Genomic DNA, 9,665 nt, shown 5'->3' with positions numbered 1-9,665 from the left:
GGTGATGTCCTTTGGGCTGACCAATGCCCCGGCTTATTTTATGTACTTGATGAACTCAGTATTCATGCCAGAGTTGGACAAGTTCGTGGTCGTTTTCATTGATGATATCCTGGTCTATTCCAAGAATGAAGACGAACATACTGAGCATCTACACATCGTGCTTCAGCGACTGCACGATCATCGTCTTTATGCTAAGTTGTCTAAATGTGAATTCTGGCTGAAGGAAATTAAATTCTTGGGTCACACAATTTCTCAGGATGGGATATCAGTTGATCCTGAGAAGGTACAAGAGGTAATGGATTGGAAACCCCCGAATACAGTAAGGCAGATTCGGAGTTTTCTGGGATTGGCAGGGTATTATCGACAATTTATTCCGGATTTCTCCAGAATTGCCAAACCAATGACTGAACTGTTAAAGAAGGGAGTCAAGTATGATTGGAGCCAAAAGTGCGAAGATGCCTTTCATACTTTGAGGCAGCATTTGACAACAGCCCTAGTGCTGGCTCAACCTGATAACACCAAGCCCTTTGAAGTTTATTGTGATGCTTCTGGTACTGGATTGGGATGTGTCTTAATGCAAGATAATAGAGTAATTGGCTTATGCTTCCCGAGCACTCAGACCCCATGAGCAGAACTACCCTACACATGATCTGGAGTTAGCAGCTGTGGTTCATGCTCTTAAGATATGGAGACACTACTTGATGGGAGCTCACTGTAACATTTACACTGATCACAAGAGCCTCAAATACATTTTCACTCAGGCAGATCTGAACATGAGGCATAGGAGATGGTTGGAATTAATCAAGGACTATGATTTGGAGGTGCATTACCATCTGGGCAAAGCCAATGTTGTGGCAGATGCCTTGAGCAGAAAGGCCCAGTGCAATTGTATGAGCATGGATGCAAGAGTTACCACCCTGTGTGATGAATTGTGCAAGCTAAACCTGGAAGTTGTTTCTTCAGGTGACTTAAACTATAACTCGGTGGAGCCCACATTACAAGAGCAAATAGTCAGGGCACAGATTGAGGATAAGGGTGTTCAGGTTATCAAAGACATGATCAAGCAGAAGGCACAAAAATACAAGTGCTTCCGTCAGGACAGCAAGGGAATTTTATGGTTTGGAGATCGATTGGTTGTTCCCAAGGACCCTGAACTCAGAAAGAGGATATTGGATGAAGCTCACCTTTCCAAATTCTCCATGCACCCTGGTAGCAACAAGATGTATCATGATCTCAGATCCTTATACTGGTGGAACAGGATGAAGAGGGAAATTGCCAAGTATATATCCGAGTGTGACACCTGCCAAAGGATTAAAGCCAGTCATTTGAAGGTAGCAAGCCCTTTGCAACCCCTTCCCATACCATCTTGGAAATGGGAGGACATTTGCATGGACTTTATCATGGGATTGCCTAATACCTCCAGGCACCATGATTCTATTTGGGTTATTGTGGACAGGTTGACCAAGACCGCTCATTTCTTAACAGTACACACCACCCACAGGACAGAGAAGTATGTAGAGATCTACATTGACCAGATAGTTCGTTTGCATGGAATACAAGGACTATAGTCTCGGACAGAGGAGCACCATTTGTGGCACGATTTTGGGAACAATTGCAGGAATCACTTGGGACCCATGTAGTACGAAGCTCGGCATACCATCCTCAAACAGATGGCCACACAGAAAGGGTAAACCAGATTTTGGAAGACATGTTGAGGGCATGTGTGCTGCACTACAGAAAAGATTGGGACAAGTGTCTTTCTTTGGCAGAGTTTTCTTATAATAACAGCTACCAGTCCAGTCTAAAGATGGCACCTTTTGAAGCCTTATATGGGAGAAGGTGTAGGACCCCGCTGAATTGGTCTCAAGCAGGAGAGAGGGAAATATTTGGGCCAGATTTGGTACTTGAAGCAGAGGAAAAGGTCAGAGTTATTACAAAGAACTTAGAAGCTGCTCAGGCTAGGCAAAAGAGCTATCATGACAAGAGGTGGAAGCCTCTACAGTTTGAAGTGGGAGACCATGTTTATCTTAAGGTGTCACCCACCAAGGGTGTCCAGAGATTCGGGATCAAGGGCAAGTTAACTCCTCGCTACATCGGACCCTACGAGATCAAGGAGGCTTGTGGACCTGTAGCCTATCAATTGAAGTTGCCACCTAGCATGTCAGCTGTTCATGATGTGTTCCATGTATCTCAGCTACGGAAATGTGTCCGCCTACCCACTGAAGTGCTACCTGAACCAAACATTGAGATAGAACTAGACCTGTCCTATCAAGAGTACCCCGTCAAGGTATTGGATCAGAAGGAGAGATCAACACGGGCAAAATCGATCAGAATGTATAAGGTTCAGTGGAATCACCATTCAGTAGAAGAAGCTACATGGGAGACTGAGGATTTTCTACGCTCTCGCTTCCCCGACTTTCTGCCCAAAGGAGTCGGTACGTAACCCAAAACCCCACCCCCACCTGCCCTTTGAATACAATTATAAGAAAAACTTAGATAACAAGGATAGTCTAAGTGGTGGATTTAACTTAAAAAGGGCTTCCTTCTGAAGTTGCAAAGAGAATGACATTCGAAGAGCAGTTAACAAGAGAAACTTGGATAAAGGGAAGGGTAGCACACCAACACACCTTCACGGCACCCCTCCAAGGGACTCTACCTAAAATCTCGGGACGAGATTCCTTTAAGGGGGGAGGGTTGTAACACCCCAGGTGTTACCAAGGTGTTGGCTTCCTGATGACACATATACCTATTATCACATGTGGTTAAAAATTTGGAGGAGAGGGAGTACTTAAGACCTTGGAAGCATGAGTGAGTTAAGTAATGCCTAGGACCAAAGTGTTACCCAAGCTTTTAGGCAATGACCACCTAGGGCAAGGGAGGATTGAACCTTGGACCCCCTCTCTTGAAGCCTTTAGTTGAGAGAAAGATTAGGCAAATGCACATTTCATAAATTAAACCATAATCAAAGATTAAGGGTACCAAAATGTTTACAAAAGACAGTAAAGGAACTTTACAAAAAGACCCCTATAAGACCCCTAAATCAGCCCCAAGTGGAGAACATTATGAAATCACCCCCATTCCCTCTAAGTCCAAAATCAGCCCTAATCTAGAGATCAGGGGTGTTCACCTAGCTAATGGCACCAAAACCCCAGGGTCTAAATAACAAAAAGGAGCCAAATTATCTAAGAACCCCCTGGAAGAGTTTGAACCCAAGCCAAGCCCGTTTGACACGAGTTGGCACCTGTTTTGTCTCGGGTTGAATAGTGCAGACAGACAAGACTTGGCGCCACCATATCTTCTAAACCAGACCCGATCTTCCCTTGGAACTTACATGAACTAGGTAGCCCTAGGTGCAGGGAAGAAATCTTACACAAGCCATAGGGCGAGATTCACACGTTTGGCTGCTCAGCAGGCGCAAGAACAAGGGCAGAAAGCAACGACCACGTGTTCGACACGCTCTGGGCTCGCCAGAGCACGCCCGACGCGCGCCCCGCGTGCCCCGCGTCGCGCCAAAGACCAGCCGACGCCATGGCCCGTGCCCGCGCCTATAAAGCCCCTAGGGGCCTTGACCGTACCCCTCCGCACGCGCTCGACCTCACCGAAGCCCAAACCCATCGGCGTTTGCCCGTGCACGGCGTGTCCGCGGCTGCCCGATCCCCCTGCCACCGTAGACTGGCCAGCAGACCCCTTCCCAACCCCATCCAGCCCTCGGAGAAGACTGAGCACACCTCGGTGAAGCTCCCCGAGCGAGGAATCGAAGTTTGCTTCGCCGGAGAGGCCAGTCCACGGTCGCCGGACTCCATCCCACCACCGGCGAGCATAGACCGGGTAATCCTCTACTCCATTCTTCGATTCCTTGTGCACACAGCCTCTACGTCACCTCGTGAAGCTCACCGTGCCATTGGATTGGAATAGGTCACCATGGTTTGGCCGGCACACCCGCCGCCGACGAGAGCACCCGCCTGTGCACGTCGACCGAGCGATTCCGGCCATCCCCGCCATCGAGCCGTACACCGTTGTGACCGTCAGAACCTCCCGGAGCCAACCCCGCCCCTCGCCGGACCTCTCTCGCCGCCGGTAAGCCGCGCCACCCTTTTCTTTCTTGCGGGTACTGTTTAAACCTAGGGAGGGACCGCGGGGGAGAAGAAGAGAAAGCCAGGGGGTTTTGCGCAATGTCAGTGACTCGGATGAATAGTAGCGCGGGGGTATAACTGAGAGAGTTATTTTGGAAATAACCCGAGGACTTCGGTGCAAAGTGGTTTTCCAGGAAACCTTTAATTAAATCTGATTTAAAATTTAAACAGCACTTGAATAATTCATATCTTCTGTTTTATTCATCCAAATTGAGTCAAACCAATTTTGTCAGATCTTAAATAATATAAACTACTGAAAAAAATATAAAACCCCTATGTGCTACAGAAAACTTTAGGGTTCTGAATTAAATACTGATTTGGCCAAAAGCTAAATAATAGGAAGAAAAATAGTTGCACTATTTAACTGAGGTTAAGAAAATTTGGAGAAGTACATGACCATCTACTAACCTGTTTAAAATTGATAAACCTCTCTGTACACCCCATTAAGGTAGAGTTTGCCATTTATTTTACATTATGCTTAAGGTTAAAGAAAATAGGAAAGGTGATTTAAATAAAGAACCAGGGAGCCCCCATATTTTTATTAGTATACTTATTCAGTGTAGTTTACTAGAAAAATTGATTATACCCTGGTTTAGTATAAAATAAATAGGATACCTTTTATTTTAAGAAAACAAGAAAAACTTAGAAAAACCCTACAAAAATCACCCCAAGGTGAAAACACCCCAACCTGTGGGATAGTTAATCTTTTGTTATGAAGAACATAGGAAAAATATGAAATCTGCTGTTTGGTATTTTCCAAATAACAAGGTAGTGGAAAGTGCCTTTTTGGCATTAAACTTTGGAAAATCTCAACTAAATAACCATCCCTTAGCTTACTGTGATTTTTGGCACAGAAGCTTATTATTACTGTTAGATGCCAACAAAAATAACCCTTAGGACAGAACCCACCCCTAATTAAGAGTTGTAGTGCAAAGTGGCCCATTTACACAACTTTTTGTTATTTTTGTCTAGAGCATAGCCTTTTTAATTTTGAACCTCAAAGTCCTAGAACAGGCTATATTGACCAATGGCAAGCCACTGTAATTTTTACAGGATTTTTGGAAAAAGTTAATTCACTGTTGTAGTTCAAACCTACACTAGAATTCATAAATAGAAAATAAAGAAAGGAAAATGAATAATGGAAATTAGTGTCATCCTAAAACCCTTTGTAAATTGTCCACTAAAATATATAAAGGGAATACCAATCCGCTATGCTTATCTTTAACAAAATCCTAAACCTAGAGTGATAAGCATAAACCACTAAAAGCCACGTATGACCAAGAAACCCTAAGTTACTCATTAACTTGGTTTTTCTTTCTTTAGCATAATGTTATTAAATCCTGCATAATCATGACATACATATTCATTGCATTTCGATAGACTGTAACCTCGCTGACGGAGAGTACGTCCTCGTGCCGGAGCAAGGAGCTACTCAGGTGGTAGCCCCGGATCCAGCCCCAGAGCTTGCACCAGAGGATCTGCCTGCCACTGCTTTGGAAGGCAAGCCCGGTTTATGCATAATCTGTTATTTATGCTATTTTACTATACTTAATGATTGTAGTATTGATTGTGCACTTAGGTGTAGGAGTTGACTGAAACCTTAGTTGCATGATCTCAGGATTCCTATTGAGATGAATACTAGTATGCTAGGTCGAGGTAGCTGCTTTATTAATTAGGATCTCGGTAGAAGTCGAGTGATTTTTCTAGCACTCGCGCGAGGTCAGGAAATTGGTTGTATCCACTTTCTTATCATAATGATGCTGGGTTGTGGACAACAATCCATGGGGATTGGTTGTCCACGGGATGAAAATTGGAATAAGGATTAAGGTGTGGTACCGTGAGTCAAGCGTTTGAACGTACTAAACATATACCGAGAAATATGGTAAATCGGTAAGCCTAGTACCTGATTGAACCTGGCAGCAGATTGCCCTCCTCACGCGACCTGAGACGAGGTCTCCCATTCCGGTTATGGTGGGTACAAGTGCGGTCACTGCACGACGGCAGTCGGGGTCAGTGAGGCATTGTACGCCAAGGCGGTGAGCCCCTCTCTGCTGACGGGGAATCGATGGGGACGGTTGATGTGTGTGGGGACGGAGTGCCCCTGCATGTCGTGTGTTTAGGTTTGCCTTGCAAGGATAAAAACTCGATTCGAATCATCTGCTTCTCGCAGCTAATGAGACTGCTTGATCCATGCTGCTACATTGAGTAACAAGTGGAAATATAATGAGTTGACACAAGATGTTGATTGCTAAGTATGTTTGATACCATGTATGAGTAGATAGTACACTTTTAGCCTTAAGAGAGTCACACTTAAATTTGACAAAGTTAAAACTTGATAGAAACTCAGCTAGTGCTTTTGGCAACCCAACCCCACAGCCAAACAGCTGCATGTCTAGAGGTAGAGGAGTAGACTCCTCACACCGGGTAAGTCTAGTTGAGTATTAGTATACTCAGCCTTGCTTGTGGCATAATTTTTCAGGTTCTTTGGAGGACATGGTTGCTGGAGTGACTTGGCCGTCCATCTTGCCACCGGGTTGGACTGTCGAGTGAGACCCTACCTCGGCTGAGGAGGAGCATGAGGAGTGATGGGACAGGCTTCCCCATCTCTCTGTTTATTTACCGTTAGTTTTATTCCGCTGCACTTCGAACAATGATGATTACTTTTGCAAAAACTCTAATGATGATGTTATAACTTAATACTCCTTAATGTATGGTTTTACGTTTTATTGTATTTGCTCTGTGACTCACCATCGAGTGAGATTGTGGTACTTGATCCTGTCAGTGGCCTTGTCGGACTAGATCCGAGGGATTGACGGGTTATTCTCATTTAAGTGTGGTCTAGCCTCTAAGGCGGGACTTAGGCACTTAAGTTGGAATAATTCGGGCAGTTCCGCCACAGGCAGCTAGGAGCCGTTGGAGGCCAACAAGGAAGGCTATCCTTGCCTTTTGTCGGGTGGCGCATCGGACAGTCCGGTGCGCCACTGGACAGTCACTGTAGACGGTCCGGTGCAGATCTATTTCCTTTTCTAGCGCAGACGACCGTTGCAGATTCATGGCAGTTGGCGCACCGGAAACTGTCCGGTGCACACCGGACAGTCCGGTGCCCCCTGCCGACCGTTGGCGCGGGCCATGCGTCGCCCGCGGATTGCGCGGCCGATCGTTGCGCTGGCGGCCGTTGGCTCACCGGACAGTCCGGTGCACCACCGGACAGTCCGGTGAATTATAGCTGTACGCCGCCAAATTTTCCCGAGAGCGGCCTATTCACCGGAGTTCAGCTTGGCGCACCGGACACTGTCTGGTGCACCACCGGACAGTCCGGTGTTCTAGACCGAGCAGGACTTTGGCTGTACCAAGCTAAGTCAATTGCATTTCTTTTCTTCTCTTCTTTTCTCTGTTTCTAGCACTTATACAATATATGTTAGCACTCAAAACAATGTACTAAGTCTAGAAACATACATTGTTACATGATTTGCACCTTTTGCTTGTTTGGCACATAAAATCTCACTCACTATGTGTTGGTCACTTAATCACCAAAACATTATAGAAATGGCCCAAGGGCACATTTCTGTTTCAAATTCCCCACAAGTTTTGTATTCAGACGATAATGAAATTCCAACATCTAAATGGCCCCAAACAGCCCACAAGACACACCCTGCAATATGTTTTTGGACAACAACCTAATCGGGTTCAAACAGCGATAACTCCTAAAATATACCTCCGAATTTAGCGCATAAGTACTCTTTGGAAAGGTATGACAAAGCTCTACCGGATTATCACAATTATTATCACTAATTACCCGGCAAAAATCTCCAGAAACTGCTAATACTACTGTTGTTCGCCCACCCACAAAACTTCTGGACAGCACCTCTACTGATTCGCATAGGTAAACATATAACCAATTGGATTGCAGAACTAATACAAAAAAGATAATCACAAAATCACCTTGAATTCTCACCCTTTCCTCTCTCCTTCCTTCCACCAAATTCCAATTGGAGACTTGCACCAACGCGACGAAGATCCGAGTGGGGAGGGCTGCACCTTGGAGAGAAGGAGATAGGGGGGCTAGGGTTATGGGGTGGTGGCTGCAAGCTCTTGGGGGAAGAAGGAGGGGGTGGTGGCTGCAAACCAAGGGGGGAAAAAGGGGGGCAGCTAGGGTTGAGGGGGGGGGGGGAACTAGTGGGCTCCCCACCGTCGGATCGAGATCCACGGCCCAAACCCGCTCTTACGTTTGTGCTCCCAACCCTAGCATACAAGTCCAACAAGAATCCTACTGTTTTACTGGTGAATGCCTCCTAAAATTCCAAACCCTAGGACCCGGAAGCGAAAACAAAGAAAAAAGAATAAACTTCGTTTTCTCTTTTTTTTTGAAAATTGGGTATCACACTCTACCCCCCTTAAAAAGAATTCGACCTCGAATTCCAATGCTTCTATCGGAACGAGAAAAGAAAGATTAATGAATCATCAAAACTCACCCAAAACAAAAAGTTTGGGATACTTCTGCCACATCAGCTCCTAAAGTTCCCAAGTTGCCTCGCGCTCAGACTGATTAGTCCACAAGACCTTAACATACTTAATTGATCTCCTTCTCATGACACGCTCCAAGGACTCCAAGATACGCACCAGACGACACATCAGCTCCTAAAGTTCCCAAGTTGCGCAACAATCGGTTCCATCTCGATCTGATGGTCTGGATCCCGCAAAAACTTCCTCAACATAGAGACATGAAATGCCGGGTGTACCCCTGCCATGGAATCCGGCAATTGCAAGCGATAACCCAAGCTGCCCACCCGAGCCAAGATAGTAAACGGTCCAATGTATCTCGGGCTAAGCTTTTCGGAGACACCGAACCGAACAACCCCTTTAGTAGGTGATACCCTGAGAAGGACTTGATCACCCACTACAAATTCCAGGTCCCGCCTCCTCACATCTGCATAACTCTTCTGATGGCTCTGAGTGACCAAAATATTCTAATGAATTTTTCGAACCTTCTCAGATGTCTGCTGAACCCAATCAAGATCAACTAGAGATCTCTCTCCCATAGTCTCCCAGCACAGAGGGGAGATACACCGCCTGCCATATAAGGCCTCATATGGTGCCATCTTGATGCTAGCCTGGTAGCTGTTGTTATAAGCGAACTCGGCCAAGGCAAGATGATCCTCTCAGCTACCCTTCCAAGATAGAACACAAGCACATAGCATATCTTCCAAGGTTTGGATAGTTCGCTCCGACTGACTATCAGTCTGAGGGTGAAAAGCGACACTAAGTGAGAGCTTGGTACCCAATGCACTGTGAAGACTCTCCTAGAATTTGGATACAAATTTGGAGTCTCGATCAGAAACAATGGACTTAGGCACCCCGTGAAGCCTGATTACTTTCTTTATATACAAGGGAACCAACTCTAAAGCTGAATTTGTGGTCTTCATGGGAATAAAGTGCGCAGACTAAGTCAAGCGATCCACTACCACCCATATAGCATCCCTTCCTCGAGGAGAACGAGGTAAGCCCACCACAAAATCCATGGTGATATGCTCC

Source organism: Zea mays, chromosome 6, assembly GCF_902167145.1.
Source record: "Zea mays cultivar B73 chromosome 6, Zm-B73-REFERENCE-NAM-5.0, whole genome shotgun sequence".
In the NCBI taxonomy this organism is placed as follows: Eukaryota; Viridiplantae; Streptophyta; class Magnoliopsida; order Poales; family Poaceae; genus Zea; species Zea mays.
Note: the sequence above shows the minus strand (reverse complement) of the source record.